Genomic DNA, 19231 nt, shown 5'->3' on the forward strand with positions numbered 1-19231 from the left:
GATAAGAAATTCTAAATTTGTAGAAGAAAGGATAAATCATTGGCAACCAAGATGGTATCATCCACATACAAATAATAATAAATAAGTGGTATTTTTGTTTCAAGTATAGATTTGGATCAAAAGAACATGAAGCAAATCCATGTGATTGAAGAAAGGCATCAATGATCTTTAAGTACCATACATGAGAAGCCTCTTTCAAACCATAGAGAGCTCGATGAAGATGACATACCTGATGTTTTTTTCTTGGAATAACAAAACTGAGTGCTTGTTCCATATATATCTCTTCTTTTAATTCACCATTGAGAAAAGATGTTTTAACATCCATTTGATGAATTTCTAAATCAAATTGAGTGGAAAATGCTAAAAGAACATGTATACTTGTCATACAAACAACAAGTGAGAATGTATCATGATAGTAAGCACCTGCTATTTGAGAGTATACTTTGGCAACTAGAAGAGCTTTAAATTTGTCAAAATAACCATCAACCTTAAATTTTGTCTTGTATACCCACTTACACTTGATAGGCGTTCATCCATGAGGAAGATCAATTAGAATCCGAGTACCTTTTGAGATGAGAGAATCATACTCAGCTTGCATAGCATCTTGCCACACTGATCCTTTTGTGGAGAAGAAATAGCTTGCTTGTACGTAATAGGGTCTTTAACACTAGTTTGGTACCAAAAAAGGACACTTAAGTGTCCTTTTTCGGACGATGCAAATAAAATGCTACTTGTGCTAGGAAAGACATATTCAAAATCCCTCTTGAGGAGTTTGAATATGTGACCTAGTGTGTCTTTAAAAAATGTAACCTTGCAATTTGGATGTTGGCACGATAAGGAATTATAACCATAAATAGGACTTGCATGAGACTGCAACTCAGGTTTGAGAAAACCGCCTTATAAGCTTAGAGAAAAAAATCACTAAGCCTCGTGAAAAATTCCAAGTAATTATTTCATATTTGTGTCAAAGATTTTGCCAAGTTTCACATGAAATAAAATTCAATTGAGAGTGTCCAAAATAGTAGGAAGTGTGTGATACACCACTTTTTAGCATCCATTTGTATCCAAACCAATACATGGTTTTAATGTGTTTGCAAGTTTTTTAAGGTGATACAATGCTTACTCTATCCATTGAGATCTTAAAGTTATACGTAAAAGCCTCTTAGTAAGCTACAAATATTAATTGTTTCAAAATGTCAGAACTGCACACAACAAAAATTCTGGATTTAGATTCTTGAGTCATATGCATTACATTCCTTAGTAAACTTGCAACATTTTGTCTGTATAGAATAATTCCGCTAAGGTACATTGTACAAACATAATTTGGGCACCTAAAACCTTTGTTTCATGTTGAGAGAGAATTTAGAAATTTTGAAAAATGTAGCACGATTGAAAAACTAAGATAGTGCTCAAGTAGCAAGATTTACTTGAGCTTGGGACCCCAAAAAATATGTATTAACTTGGTTTTGAACTATATAATTATTTCCGATTACCAGTTTGCACTAACATAACCCTAGTTTTATGGAAGTACCTTTGGAAGGCCAAAATTTTCCTCTTTTTTAGCATCTTGGTAATTATGAGATTTTTGTTATAGTTCACAAGTAGCTTAGGAACTAGGACCTAAAGGAGATTGTGCTGTTTTGAAACCCCAAGTTCTACTAATTGACTTTTACAAACATGAAAAACATGATTTATTCAAGAAGTTATAGGCATTTTATGGGATTTTTGACAAAACAGCTTCAAATTTCAAGTTAGAGTTTTTTGTCAAATTTCTAATATAGCTTGTGTTTTGACATCATGAAAAATCCCCTTTATTTTTTGACTTTTAACCGACCTATGGTTGAAACAAGGTGTGGAAATGTTGTTTCTAGGTTCCCCAAAAAATTCTAAAGTTTTGGTGAGAAACAAGTGTCCAATTACAGAACTAGTGTTAATAATGGAGGCATCAAATTAAATGTCATCATGAGGAGTATGAGAACCATGTTCATCTTCAATATGAATATCAATGTCAGGACTATTTTTGTCACAATCCAATGAAGAGGATGGGACACAAACATCAACTTGAGAATTAATAATATGAGATTCATTGGTTAAAAAAGGAAAAGATGTTGAATCATCGGATGTATCAATGTACCATTCACCACCCATAGAAAATTTGCATCACAGTTTAAATTGACCTTCTTAGAGATAGGATCATAAAACTTATAGCCTTCAACATTATCAAGATACCCAATGAAAATGACCTTCTTCACAGGAGGATCAATCTTTGTTCGTGTCTCTTTAGGAATATGAATATAGGCAATGAAACCAAAGACATGTAAGTGAGAGATAGAGTATGTTGTACTTGTCCAACATACAATGGGAATATTACCAAAAGGAGCATTTGTAGGTAAATAATTTTGAACATAAATTGTCGTGAATTGCCTCTGCCCAAAACATCTTTCCTAGACTGGCCTGAATAAGAAAACACCTCATGACATTGGTAATGGTCCAATTTTTGCACTCAACAACTCCATTTTGCTGAGGGGAATAGGGAATAGTAAGTTCATGAGATGGATGCCATTAACAACACAATATTCTTCAAAATCATTGGATATGTATTCTCCACCATTGTCACTTTGTATAGTTTTGATAGCCCAACTAGTTTGAAGTCCAACATGTTTCAAATTGTGATATTGTTGAAATATACTGAGAACTTCTGATTCATGTCGTAGAAGAAAAACATGTGTAAATCAAGAAAAATCATTAGTAAATGTAAGGAAATAGAGGAATTTGGAGTAGGATGGAGGGAATGGACCACAAATGTCATTATGAATAAGCTCTAATAGATCTTGAGAGTGATGTGGAAAGTGGAATATACTATCGATTCACGATTCAATATTACTATCAAAATTTCATACATGTATACAAGGGAGTCCATATCTCGAAGTAGCCCATGGCTTCAGTTTACAAAAAAATATATACAACCGCATCCTCAATATGGAATGTGATACTATAAGTCTGAGTACTACTGAGACCCAGATAATGACTCGGTGCTCCCTCCATGCTCAGATGAGCTCAAATCAATCGGAATGTCCGATGAGTAGTGCTCACGTCCACCCTCTGTAGTGGCGGCGGGTGGATCATCAGCAGCTTGTGCCTGTTCAAGTAATATATAGTATATAAGTATATATATATGTAATTCAATAAACCAAAATCATTCGTTTAGAATTTTTAAGTACCTCTCGACCGTATGGTCTCATGGCCATCTCAAACTGCACGTCCGTAATACGTCCCTCGGCTCTGAAGATGGCCCACGTGTCACGTCTGCTATGCCGGCGAGCATACGCAGTATCGTGGGTTGTGGGCTTCCTCCCCGTAACCCATCGCTGTATCATAATCAACACAATTTGTAAGATTAAAACAATCGTAGAATCAATGAATTAAGTAAACAATCAAATAAAGTGGCAAGATACTTACGAACTCTGCCTCCCATGACTCGACGCCGCCAGATCCGAAATGCGAAGATCCAATGGTCTCCATCTGGATCCGTCGTGCCTCCACATGCTGCCTGCTCTTCACGCCACCCTCTGCTCATTTCTTTGCCTCCTTCCACTCGCATTTGTGCGCAGTGGTGGTAGGTTTCTTGGCAGGATAGCCACCCGCAGCTACATTTAGCCGGTCATCGTATGCGAGTTTTTTAAGGTGAGATCTTTTATTACTTAAGATCTCCCTTATTTGCGTCCTTCCCCATACATCCGAGAATGTAGCATGTGGGGGATTGGGGTACCGACTATGTACAGCCTCTATCACCTCCCCAACTAATTGGCTATTTTGATCTTTAAATTTAATAAAACAATTTCTATATGAGTTTGATACTACCCCACGCATGTACTCCATTACCTCCCTCCCCCTCGCATCCATCACTATCCCGCCCCTATCCGTCACATCATAGCAGACCACTCTCTCTACCTCTCTCATCTCCTCCTCTTCCAAACTGTCTCCTCTAACTCTTCTCCCTCTATCTCCTCTCTCACCGCGTGCCCTACTACCTCCCCCACCTCCCCCACCTCTCCCACCCCGCATCCTCCACTCCCACTCTTCCTACTGCTGCGGGTGGAGTCACGACTGGGGGATTGTCTACGTGACGGTGGCTGTGAGCCCTGACGTGACAGTGGCTCTGAGGGAGCACGTGATGGTGGCTGTGAGGGTGTGCGTGAGTGTGTCTGGGACGAGGTATGTCTCCTCGGTGGACGTGGAAGAGGAGAAGCTGCATGCCGTCTCATCGGACTCGTAGGAATAGACGGCACTGGAGTGCCCTGGATACTCGCGGTAGGGGTATAGACACCAGGCAGGGAAGGAGGGGGATGGGCATACATATACTCTATAAGCTCAACTGGACCAGGATGGCGCCCAAAATGATTCAGCATCTCCATCAGCCAATTGCTGTACGCAAATGGATCGGATGAAGAACCTGGAATATCCATAAAGAACCTGCAACAAAAATCTTCATGTACATTATGGGCTGTCTCTTGACTCACACAAATATCATCATTCAAGTCAGTTGTGTTGCCTGCAAGTCATGAATTCTGAAACGTAGTCTTGTATATACACCCGTGCAAAAACGCGTGTATACACTCGTCCAGAAATGCGTGTATATCCGCGTGAATAGACTCCGCAGACAAGTACACGCGTTTCTACACGCGACCTGCGAAAAAAAAGATTCAAAACGACCGACCTCCGACAAAGACAAAGTGTCCTTATAAAAGGACCATTGTCGCCCCTGTCAGAATCATTCACCCAATCATGTGCACAGAAGCAAAAGGACGGAGACAAACCCAAAAAGCAAAGAGCAAATAGCATAAACAAATCTGAGGAAAGAGACAAGGCACAGGACAAACTGACTCACCTCTGAAAAATTGAGTCTTCTTTCTTGCTCGGTTTCCTCCCGTGTGTGCTCCTTCTCTGCTCCCTCCTTGCACTTAGGTTTCGTTTCTGTTGGAAGAGGCGAAAACGAAAGCAGTGTTGATCTGTTAGTTCAAAATCTATATTTGGGGAAGGCGGGCTATTTTTAGTTTAAACAGACCATCACGTCTATAAACGCGTGTATATTCGCGTGTATGATATTTTAGCTGCATTTATACACGCGTTTTGCAGGAATTACTGGCATTAATACACGCAATTTTTAGGAAATAGCCGCGTCAATACACGCGATTTTTATACTTTCATTAAAAACATATTATGATTTTGTGTTTTCTGGTTTGTACATAGGATGTCATCAACCTCTTCAAGCAGTTCTGGGGAAGATGAGACAATGCGTCATCGTAATCGCGATGTGTGGTTGGGACAACGGATCAAATGTATGTGTAATCGATGTCAAGGATGCATTGTACGAGCACGTCGAATTACCTTGAATCACATCTCCATGTATGGAGAATGGAATCAAACAGGTTTAGAGGTGAGTAGATGTAAATTGATGGTATTCAAATGACTCATGGTATCCAAATTAAATTAATAGAGTTGTAATATATAAACTCTAATTGAAGCAGGATGCAGTACCACACCCTAACATGGTACCCTACGCGCGACGAGAGCACGTAAAGCGTCGACGAGATAATGCTGGAGCTTCGGGATCTATTGTCAGAGATGAGTGGGAAAGGGATGACAATAGCCCTGCACCCCACGAAGTTGTGGAAGAGGAGGTGCTTGATGATATGGTGCGGAATCTTTTTAAGGATGATCCCAAAGGTATGGACGACGATGATATGGAACAAGAGCATCTTTACAAGGCTTCATCGACACCGGTGTTTGAAGGGTGCACATTCTCTGTTTTACGTGCTTCACTTGAACTACTCAATATACAAACAGTTTATGGATGGAGCAATGCAAGTCTTGACGCATTATTGAAGTAAGCATTCTAACTTACAAATTTGAATAAGTGGTTTAAGGTTTAGGATTTAAGACTAATTATAATTGATGATATTGGATGCAGACTATTATCAAACATGCTTCCAAAGGAAAATAGACTACCCACCTCAAGAGACATAGCGAGGCGCTATGTGACATCTCTTGGAGGACTGGATTATGATCGCATACATGCATGCGTCAATGATTGCATTCTCTTTCGTGGGACGCATAAGGAGGCTCTACATTGTCCCACTTGTGGTGAAGCAAGGTATAGAACAGATATGAAGAGTTTTGATGTACCTCGTAAAGTCTTGCGACACTTTCCTATAATTCCTCGCATCAAACACATGTTCAAGTGCAAATCCATAGCAGAGCTCATGTAATGGCATTCCTTACATCGATCGGATGATGGCATGTGGAGAATTCTTGCAGACTCTCCTGCTTGGAAGCATATTGAAGATGAGTGGCCCAACTTTAAAACAGAGCCTAGAAACTTGAGACTTGGCCTAGGTATGGATGGAGTGAATCCATTTGGTTTCAAAAGCACCGCATACAGCGTGTGGCCAGTTGTGTTGGTGAATTACAACCTTCCACCATCAATGGCGATCAAGAAGGGACATCTTATGTTATCCCTTCTAATTCCAGTGAAACATAAAGTCAAGCATATGGATGTTTATCTTGAACCATTGATTGATGAGTTGGAGGAACTATGGAGAGGTGTTGCGGTGGTGGACATTAGTAGGCCTCCCTCCTCTCGACACTTCGACTTAAAAGCAGTGTTGATGTGGACAATGCATGACTTTCCAGGATACAACGATTGTTCGGGTAAGAATTCTAATTACCTCCCTACTCTATTACTATTGGCTATATATATTAATTATACATATTGACTTTATTATTCTAACTTTTATTTATATTTTAACAGGTTTGAAAACATTGGGTAAACATGCATGTCCTGTTTGTGGCCCTTCGTTAGTACATGAGTATGCTGACGGTTTGTGTAAGACTATATTCGATAATCATCATCGATTTCTCCCCTCAGATCATCCTAAATATGTTGCTAGTAAGAGTAACATTCCTCCACAAACACTTCGTGCAAAAGATTGGAAGCGTATTTGGGAGTCTACAACTATTCTTCCTCCAGATGGCATGAACAGGTATAGTAATGTTTTTTCAATCTTGTTTTGTGTAGTCTCTAATTGGATTAAAGGTCACATAGAGCAATCCCTTGTGTAGGTACTCCATTTTTTTTCGGCTGCCATATTGGACCCATCTTAAGATCAACCATCTTCTTGATCCCATGCACATCTTCAAGAATGTGGGATCTGGTATTTGGGAACATATTATTGGTCAACGAGACAATGTTAGCATACGTGAGGACTTGTGGGTCGCAGGACGTATGCATCAAGCTTGGCCACGAGAGGTGGGTGGGCACGTTCGTCTTCCGCCTGCACCATGGATTATATCAAAGAAAGAGGAGAAGCAAGTAAAGCAGGCCATCACCACTTTGCGTACTCCCACTGGATGCATGAGATCATTGAAGGGAGCCTTTACAACCACTAAGAAAAGAGGCGTTGAGCAACTATATGGGTTGAAGTCCCACGATTGGCACAAGATGCTTCAAGTAAGTGTTTTCCAAGTCTTGTACATACGTTGAAATTAAATTTTGTAATGCCATAAACCATACATACATGTGCTCTTATGTGCGCAGTTCATACTACCTACTAGCATCGACCATTGTGCAAATAAGAGTTTGAAAAAATGTATTTATAAGATGGGCGAGCTTGTGAGGTATGTAAAACCCATGTCAGATCACCCTTCATTATACCTTGCAAAATGAACGTGCATGAGGTATAACGTACTATTTATTTATTTTTCAGATATGTTAGTTCCAAAGCAATTGATCCAGCCACGTTGGATGATGCGCGTGTTATGGCAGTGGAGGTGGTTTGTTTGGTAGAGGAGACTTTTCCGCGAACCATTCTCACAAGTCAACTACATCTTATTGTGCATTTAGTGGACGAAATCGCTTTATGTGGTACTGTGCATGCACGTTGGATGTTCTTCCTAGAGCACTTCATGAAGACCTTAAAAGACTTTGTGAGGCAAAGTGCAAGGCCTGAAGGAAGCATGGCCGAGGGTTGGTTGATACAAGAGTCTCTTGTATATATTTCAGAATTTCTTGGTCAGGTGGACAGCTCTTTGCCACGACTATGGAGCAATGAAGAGGACTTGAGGATGACCTCTATTGTGCCTCAAGGAAAAGGACAGAGTAAAGTAATTGACAGAACATTGATTGATGATCTCAATTTCACTTGTATCCTTAATAGTGATGTGATGAGCAGATGGGTTACAAGATATGAGGATGCAAAAACAAAAAGGCAAGCAGAAAGAGCTCTCTTTCAGAGGCAACATGGCTCTCGGAAGGCGTACCCTAAGCATCTAGCAACACTTCCGAATGATATCCATGTTGATTGGTTGCATGAGGAAATGGAGAGAGCAGAGAGCGACGAGGGGCTGCATATCACGGCGGAAGAATGGGAGTATGCACGAGGATGCATGTCAAAGGTACATAGAACTAATGTTTTGCATTAGTTGTAAGTGATTTGCTTTTAATATTTATTCACATTGCTTACACAAATATTGCTTCTATTTTGGTCCAGTGCACTATGTTCAATGCTATATGGTGTGAAGGCAAGCATTTTTGAACACAAAGAATTGATGAAAAGAGAAATACACAAGATTGCGGTGTCATTAGTAGCTTTGAGGGAGCTAATGGAAAAATGGATGATTATTGTGGCATAATCCAAGACATATTTAGGCTTGACTTTCGTCGCTTCTTTGTGTATGTTTTGGCTGTCAAATGGCAAATGAACGTGGTGGAAAAAGGGCCTGATGCAACAATAAAACGCCATGCAAGTGGATATGTAACTATTGACTCTACAAAGTTCTGGCAAACAAAGAAAGATAGGCTCGTATTGCCACAACAATGTGAGCAGGTATGCATTTTTTTACTAATGTGTTTCATGTACATATATATCTAAGCTCGCGTACCCCTTGACTTTTGATATGCTAATTAATTACTGTACTATGTGTATTTGAGTAGGTTATCTATCTACCAATGGTGCATGACATTAAATGGTGGTACGTCATCCCTATTGCACCACGTTCCAAAGTGATGTATAATACATTCACTGATATGGAGCATATGGAGGATGTAACAAGCCGCAATGAAGATGATGTCGAACATGCCATTGAAGATGTTGTGATCGATGATCAAGAAATAAGAGATGATCATGATAATGAGGATGAGCATGCCATTTCTCATGATCATGAGAATGACCCTACCATTGAGGATGATGGTGATGTTGATGAGGATGATCAGGACATCGATACCATTATCAATGGAGTACAGAATATCGATAGTGGAATAAATTTAATCATAGCCTTACAAATTGATCAAATGGATATTGATGTTAATCGTTTGGCAAGGATGGATCTTATTGAAGATGAGATCGAACCCTAACCAATCCGTCACTGTACGTTCTAAATTGATGACATTTCTATCATCTCATATGCATGATTTATTTTTGAATATATTTCATTGTTGTAAATGCATGTAGTGGGATTGTGTAATGATGTATACTGTAATGTACTATGAGATGGTTTAAAGAAAATAGTCTTTAATTTTGTAAAGGAATTCAGTTTTTCTCTGCCATGCGTGTATTAATCCGTGTATAGTGGCGTGTATTAATCCGTGTATGATAGCGTATATTAATCCGTGAATATTAGCGTGTATAGATGCGTGTATTACTGTGTGTATATAAATGCGTTTATACACGCGTTGATAAATGCAAATATACACGCGAACTTAAATGCTAAAATACACGTGCCCGATTCTATTCAAATACAAGCACGACCATACACGCGCTCGTAATTTATCGCGTGTATGAAACGCGTGTATGGCAGCATTGTCTTGTAGTGATTCACGTCAATCCACATTACCCACACATCAATCCACATTACCCACACATCAATCCACATCATCCATACATCCATCCATACATCCACATCAATCCACATTATCCACACATCAATCCACATCATCCATACATCCATTCACGTCCATCCACATTACCACACATCAATCCACATCATCCATACATCCATCCACATTATCCACATCAATCCACATTATCCACTCATCCATCCACATCAATCCACATTATCCACACATTAATCCACATCATCCATACATCCATTCACGTCAATCCACATTACCCACATATCAATCCACATCATCCATACATCCATCCACATCATCCACATCAATCCACATTATCCACTCATCCATCCACATCAATCCACATTACCCACACATCAATCCACATTCATTTCATAAGTATTCCCATCCTCATCTAATCACATCTTTTTCTATCTCATCACTTATTTTCTCATTTATCCTCATCAGATCACATCTACTTGCATCTACCCATACATCTCATCACTTTACATACATTAATATTTATCCAGTTTACATCGCATCTTATCACATCCATTTCACATCACATCTCATTCATTCACATCCCGATTCACATGCTCACACATTCATTCACGTCCCTTATTGTTCATTCACATCCCGATTCACATGTTATCACATTCATTCACATCCTATATCATTCATTTACATCGTGATGCACATGACATCACATCTCATCTATTCATTCACATTTATCTGATTCGCATCACATATATTTACCTTTCATTCTCATCACTTCTATTCTCATCACATCCATCCATCCATTCTTTCCCATCTATCTGATTCGCATCACATATCATCACATCTATTTACGTTTCATTCTCATCACTTCTATTCTCATCACATCCATCCATCCATTCTTTTCCATCCCTCTGATTCGCATCACATATCATCACATCTGTTTACCTCTCATTCTCATCACTTTTATTCTCATCACATCCATCCATCCATTCTTTTCCATCTATCTGATTCGCATCCCATCTCATCACATCGATTTACCTCTCATTCTCATCACTTCTATTCTCATCACATCCCTTCATCCATTCATTCCCATCTATCTGATTCGCATCCCATCTCATCACATGTATTTACCTCTCATTCTCATCACTTCTATTCTCATCACATCCATCCATCCATCCATCCATTCATTCCCATCTATCTGATTCGCATCCCATCTCATCACATCCATTTACCTCTCATTCTCATCACTTCTATTCTTATCACATCCATCCATCCATTCATTCCCATCTATCTGATTCGCATCACATATCATCACATCTATTTACCTTTCATTATCATCACTTCTATTCTCATCACATCCATCCATCCATTCATTCCCATCTATGTGATTCGCATCCCATCTCATCACATCCATTTACCTCTCATTCTCATCACATCCATCCATCCATTCATTCCCATCTATTTGATTCGCATCACATATCATCACATCTATTTACCTTTCATTATCATCACTTCTATTCTTATCACATCCATCCTCTATTCATTCTTATCTATTTGATTCATATCACATCTATTTATAGAATGTAATTGAATTCTTATTTTTGATATAAAGATTCTTTACGCATATATTTATGCATAAGAACAACTTTTGTGGGAAATAACACTTTTATAAAAATCCGTTTATGCATCTATTTATGCATAAATTCAATTTTAAGAAGAATAACACTTTTGAAATAAAAATAAATTTCTTTATGCATCTTTCTATGCATAAAATCAAAATTAATGAGAATAACTCTTTTGAAATAAAAATAAATTTCTTTATGCATCTTCTATGCATAAAATTAAAATTAATGAGAATAACTCTTTTGAATTAAAAATAAATTTCTTTATGCATCTTTCTATGCATAGAAATTAATTCTAATGAAAATAACACTTTTATTATAAAAATATTTCTAATATGCATTTTTCTATGCATAGAATAAAAATAACACTTTTAGAATACACAAGCGGTGGGGATTACTCTTTTTTAATAATAAAAAAACTTATTTCACAAAATTTAAGAAAATTTTACCATAACCTCCTTTGTATGGCTAACCATTTTTCAAATTTTTTCATTCTCATGTTACTTAGAAATTATCCCAAATGGTTTAAAGCATTCTAAACTAATCAAATTCCACTTTTTAAAGAGAAACAATATGAAAAGTTTAATTCTAACAATTTGATTACACATCTAGGATAAAGAAAGACTTAATTCAAGAATGAAGAGAGGGGAAAAGCCTTTCCAACAAGGCATAGCACCATTTTTCATTACAAAGAAAACAAAAATTAGAAAACCATTAAATGGAATAAAGAAAAAGTAGGATTTCTAGCTTACATGACTTTTTGTGAGCTTTCCTTTGGCTTGATGGTTTGAGGGATCTACTCTTTTTTGCAACAAGAGTGGCCACCAATTCTTTTGAAGAGGAAATGGTCAAAAACTAATGAATTATCAATAAATTCACTGTTTTTGGCTCTAGGGAGGAGTAGAGTAACAGTGCATAAAAAACTATTAACCATTTACAAAGGGGGAGGCTTCACTTATAGGAAAAAGTGAGCCTCTAACCAAGCAAACTGATTCTAGAATTTTCCAGATCAGTTTGGTGAATTTTTGACCATTTTTAGGTCAGTTTAGCTTACTTTTTGGATCTAGTTGAAGCAGGAGAGAGGAGAGATAAAAATATCTCATTGTTTGTGAGTTTAAAACTCAACCACACATGTGAAATAGGTGCCTCCTTCATGAGGGAAATTCCCCCACATTGAGGTGTCAAAAATGCATCATTTCTTCTAAATATCTCTGAATCTTTTTTAACTAATAACCTTGTCCTTAGTCAACTCTTCATCTTATGTGAGTATTTACTTATTTTTGGGGGGATTTTCTTTTATTCTTCAATTTATCTCCTCTCTACATTTGGATTAATCTAATTGGTCCATAGGAGCCTTAATTCAAAAATTTCAGAAAATCTAGACCCTTAGACTAAGGTCCTGATTTCAATTTATTCCAATTGCACATTGGAAATTTCTTTTTGAATATTTGTTTCAAGGGAAACCATTTTAGACACTAGGAGGATTTTTATATCTAGAAATATCTCAATTTTGAATTACCTCCATCTAGACATTTTCTCTCTCTAGGCCAAAACATGGTAAAATAAGATCTTTCTTTTATTTCAGAGAGGGGTATAATTATAAGATCAGAAGGGGAAGTTTTTACACCTACACACCTCAAAAGCCGGCGGAGGGAGGAATCTTACATCCTACCCCACTTAAAAAAAATGGGAGATGTCCTCATCTCGCAAAATTAGAGGAGAACTCTTTTCCTTAAGATCCAACTGATTCTGCGGTTCCTTATAGTCTGGTGAACCCAATAGAATCCTAGGATAAAGATCCCTTATATAAAACTCATCATCAAATAATAATTCACTCAGATCGTATCATTCAAATCCTTATCACAATAATGGTCCATTAGACCGAATTTTCTATCTGAACAGTCCTTCATGAAAATTTTCAATTATATAGATTTTTAATTAACGTCATTCCAGCTACTACGAACATCATCACAGGGACACGTCCCATTCATCCTCATTGTGGATTTGCTTAAATTATTACATTTCAACCAAAATTCAGGAGCCTTCATTTTTCAATCCATTCACATCAATCCACATTACCGACACATCAATCCACATCATCTATACATTCATCCACATCAATCCACATTGTCCACTCATCCATCCACATCAATCCAGATTATCCACACATCAATCCACATCATCCATACATCCATTCACGTCAATCCACATTACCCACACATCAATCCACATCATCCATACATCCATCCACATCATCCACATCAATCCACATTATCCACTCATCCATCCACATCAATCCACATTACCCACACATCAATCCACATCAATCCACGTTCATTTCATAAGTATTCCCATCCTCATCTAATCACATCTTTTTCTATCTCATCACTTTTTTCCTCATTTATCCTCATCATAACACATCTACTTGCATCTACATACATCTCATCACTTTACATACATTAACATTTATCCAGTTTACATCGCATCTTATCACATCCATCTTACATCACATCTCATTCATTCACATCCCTTATCGTTCATTCACATCCCGATTCACATGTTATCACATTCATTCACATCCTATATCATTCATTTACATCCTGATTCACATGACATCACATCTCATCTATTCATTCGCATTTATCTCCATCACATATCATCACATCTATTTACCTTTCATTCTCATCACTTCTATTCTCATCACATCCATCGATCCATTCTTTCCCATCTACAATTGGCATCACATATCATCACATCTATTTACCTTTCATTCTCACCACTTCTATTCTCATCACATCCATCCATCCATTCTTTCCCATCTATCTGATTCGCATCACATATTATCACATCTATTTACCTCTCATTCTCATCACTTCTATTCTCATCACATCCATCCATCCATTCGTTCCCATCTATCTGATTCGCATCCCATCTCATCACATCTATTTACCTCTCATTCTCATCACTTCTATTCTCATCACATCCATCCATCCATTCATTCCCATCTATCTGATTCGCATCCCATCTAATCACATCTATTTACCTCTCATTCTCATTACATCCATCCATCCATTCCTTCCCATCTATCTGATTGGCATCCCATCTCATCACATCCATTTACCTCTCATTCTCATCACTTCTATTCTCATCACATCCACCATTCATTCTCATCTATCTGATTCGCATCACATATCATCACATCTATTTACCTTTCATTATCATCACTTCCGTTCTCATCACATCCATCCATCCATTCATTCCCATCTATCAAATTTGCATCCCATCTCATCACATCCATTTACCTCTCATTCTCATCACCTCTATTCTCATTACATCCATCCATCCATTCATTCCCATCTATCTGATTCACATCACATATCATTACATCTATTTACCTTTATCATCACTTCTATTCTCATCACATCCATCCTCTATTCATTCTAATCTATCTGATTCATATCACATCTTATCACATCTATTTATAGAATGTAAGAGAATTCTTATTTTTGATATAAAGATTCTTTACGCATCTATTTATGCATAAGAACAACTTTAGTGGAAAATAACACTTTAAAAAAAAATTGTTTATTCATCTATTTATGCATAAATTCAATTTTAAGGAGAATAATACTTTTCAAATAAAAATAGATCTTTTATGCATCTTTCTATGCATAAAATCAAAATTAATGAGAATAACTCTTTTTAAATAAAAATAATCTTCTTTATGCATCTTTTTATGCATAAAATCAAAATTAATGAGAATAACTCTTTTGAAATAAAAATAAATTTCTTTATGCATCTTTCTATGCATAAAATAAAAATTAATGAGAATAACTCTTTTGAAATAAAAATAAATTTCTTTATGCATCTTTCTATGCATAAAATCAAAATTAATGAGAATAACTCTTTTGAAATAAAAATAAAATTCTTTATGCATCTTTCTATGCTTAGAAATTAATTCTTATGAAAATAACACTTTTATTATAAAAATATTTCTAATATGCATTTTTCTATGCATAGAATAAAAATAACACTTTTAGAATACACAAGCGATGGGGATTACTCTTTTTGAATAATAAAAGATAAAACTTATTTCACAAAATTTAAGAAAATTTCACCATAATCTCCTTTGTATGGCTGACCATTTTTCAATTTCTTTCATTCTCAAGTTACTTAGAAATTATCCCAAATGGTTTAAAGTATTGTGAACTAATCAAATTCCACTTTTTAAAGAGAAACAATATGAAAAGTTTAATTCTTACAATTTGATTACACATCTAGGATAAAGAAAGGCTGAACTCAAGAATGAAGAGAGGGGGAAAGCCTTTCCAACAAGTCATAGCACTATTTTTTATTTTAAAGAAAATAAAAATTAGAAAACCATTAAATGGAATAAAGAAAAAGTAGGATTGCTAGCTTACATGAATTTTTGTGAGCTTTCCTTTGGCTTGATGGTTTGAGGGATCTACTCTTGTTTACAACAAGAGTGGCCACAAATTCTTTTGAAGAGGAAATGGTAGAAAACTAATGAATTATCAATAAATTCACTGTTTTTGGCTCTAGGGAGGAGTAGAGTAACACTACATAAAACACTATTAACCATTTACAAAGCGAGAGGCTTCATTTATAGAAAAAAGTGAGCCTCTAACCAAGCAAAGTGATTCTAGAATTTTCCAGATCAGTTTGGTGAATTTTTGACCATTTTTAGGTCAGTTTAGCTTACTTTTTGGATCTAGTTGAAGCAGGAGAGAGGAGAGATGAAAATATCTCATTATTTGTGAGTTTAAAACTCAACAACACATGTGAAATAGGTGCCTTCTTCATGAGGGAAATTCCCCCACACTAAGGTGTCAAAAATGTATCATTTCTTCTAAATATCTCTTCTTTTTTAACTAATAACCTTGTCCTTAGTCAACTCTTCATCTTATGTGAGTATTTACTCATTTTTGGGAAGATTTCCTTTTATTCTTCAATTTATCTCCTCCCTGCATTTGGATTAATCTAATTGGTCCATAGGAGCCTTAATTCAAAAATTTCAAAAAATCTGGACCCTTAGGCTAAGGTCCTTTTTACCTGATTTCAATTTATTCCAATTGCACATTGGAAATTTCTTTTTGAATATTTGTTTGAGAGGAAACCATTTTAGACACTAGGAGGATTTTTATATCCAGAAATATCTCAATTTTGAATTACCTCTCTCTAGATATTTTCTCTCTCTAGGCCAAAACAGTGTAAAACAAGATCTTTCTTTTATTTCAGAGGGGGGAATAATTATAAGATCAGAAGGGGAGTTTTTTACACCTACACACCTCAAAAGCAGGAGGGAGAAATCTTACATATAGAGTCCAACACACCTTGCTGCTTCTCTAGCCACACTCTTAAAGACTCTACTTCATCAAGGGAACATAGAGTCTCTAGCATGCTCTCCAACAATTCAATAAGATGCATGGTGGATGGTTGGGGATGTCTCTATCCACAAAGCGGACAACACAAAGCCTATAAGGGCGTGATCATCGTGAGGGTTGGTCTCTAATGTGCCTCACGAGCCATGATAAAAAAATGTGGGGTGCCATGTAACCAAAAGGTCATTACTCTCTCTCACTAATTATTTCTCTCACATTTTCTCTATCATTCCCTCTCAATCATTTACTACCTCTCTTCTCTCTTCCCCAATATATCTTGCTCTCACATTATCTATCTCTCCCCTCTCTCACTCTTTCTCCCCCCTCATTAATTCTCTCTCCTCTCTCTCTCTCTATCATTCTATCTCTCTCTCATTCTCTCCCTATCTTATTTTCTCTATCATTTCTCTCTCTCTCTCTCTCTCTCTCTCTCTCTCTCTCTCTCTCTCTCTCTCTCTCTCTCTCTCTCCATCTGACATAGAGAGACCTCTCGGCCATACCCCCATTAGCCCCATGCTTGATATTTTGGAGAGTGGTATACTACATATTCGGTGCTGATTCTCCTCTCATGTTCCAAGTTTCTTAGTATTCCATGATGGGATTCCACCATGGACAGTTTGGTATCACCCAAATGGGAAAGCTTTGTTTTTTTTTTAAAAAAATCGCTGATGAGATATGCCATGGAAAATATTGTATCACTTTGGTCACATACGCCCATTGAGTCTTTAGTACAAGCTTACTATTCTTTCTTTTAGTACATGCTTAATATTATTTCTCTCTCAATATCTCTTTCATTCTCTCTCATCTCTAATTCTCTCTCTCTCCCTCCTCAGTCCTCTCATGTTCCGTGTTTCTTGGTATTCGATGATGGGATTCCATGGAAAATTTCATATCACCCAAGTGAGATAGATTTGTTTTGTTTCTATTTTATTTTGCATTTGATGATGAGATATGATAGTCCATTGGGTGTCTAGTACATGCTTTATGTTTTCTCTCTCAAACCTCTCCCATTATCTCTCTTCACCCCTCGCTTCTCTTATGTTCCCTCTTTCTTGGTATTCCATGGATAATTTTGTATCACCCAAGTGAGATGAATTTGTTTTGTGTCTATTTTATTTTTTGTTTGATGATGAGATATGCAAGTCCATTTGGTCTCTAGTACATGCTTAATTCTCTCTCTCTCGATCTCTCTCTCTCAAACCTCTCCCATTCTCTGTCTTCCCCTCTCGCTCCACTTATGTTCCTTGTTTCTTGGTATTCCATGATGGGATTCCATGGATAATTTTATGTCACCCAAGTGAAATGAATTTTGTTTCTTTCTATTTTATTTTTAGTTTGATGATGAGATATGGAAGCCCATTGGGTCTTTGGTACATGCTTAATATTCACTTCCTCTCCCTCTCTCTCCCTCTCTCTCTCTCTCTCTATATATATATATATATATATATATATATATATAGAAAATGTCTCCCATTCTGTCTCTCTCTCCACCCCACTCCTTTCATGTTCCATGTTTCCTAGTACTCCATGATGGGTTTCCATGGATAGTTTTGTATCACCCAACTAAGATGACTTTGTTTTGTTTCTATTTTATTTTCCATTTTGATGATAAGATATGCCATTTCTTTGTCTCTCTCAATCTCTCTCTTTAGTAATTCTTAATCAGGATTTCTTTATTTCAATATTTCAAGCTCTCGCTTTAGTACATTCTTTTTTTATTTCTTTAATTCAACCTCTCTTTGGAACACAATCTATATTTCTTTATCTCTATCTCTCAATATCTTTCTTTGTTACACAATCTGTATTTCTTTATTTCTCTCTCTAATTTGCACTCTTGAATATCGTTTTTTCTCTCTCTCAATCTATGTGATCTTTAAGTGACAAAGGGAAAAGGAAAAGAAAAAGGGAAAGAGTGTGGAGCACTTGGGCAACAATGTCACTTGACAACACATCTCAAGGGGACCCCCCACAACTTGGGGAGAATATGGCAACAACAACTATCAATCTCTCGGGTGACAACAAGCATGTACTTGATAGCTTGGGTGAGATCACGCAAATACGACGAGATACGAGTAACTTGGGCGAGATATCAAAAGCGCAAATGAAAAAATGTGAGGAAGAAGAAAATAATTAGGAATTTTAGGGCCCAACTATCTCGGGGGAGATACATGCCCACCGACAACATTTTCTTTATTCTTGTTATCTCTCCCGAGATAATACTAAAATATAAATCTTGATATGGACACGTTCTATTTAATTGTTTTTCATATGCATTTTTGTTTTTTGTTTCTAGTTTCTTAATTGATGTAGATAATATTGGA

Source organism: Cibotium barometz, chromosome 45 (assembly GCF_041138505.1).
Source record: "Cibotium barometz isolate CiBa-2024 chromosome 45, ASM4113850v1, whole genome shotgun sequence".
NCBI lineage: Eukaryota > Viridiplantae > Streptophyta > Polypodiopsida > Cyatheales > Cibotiaceae > Cibotium > Cibotium barometz.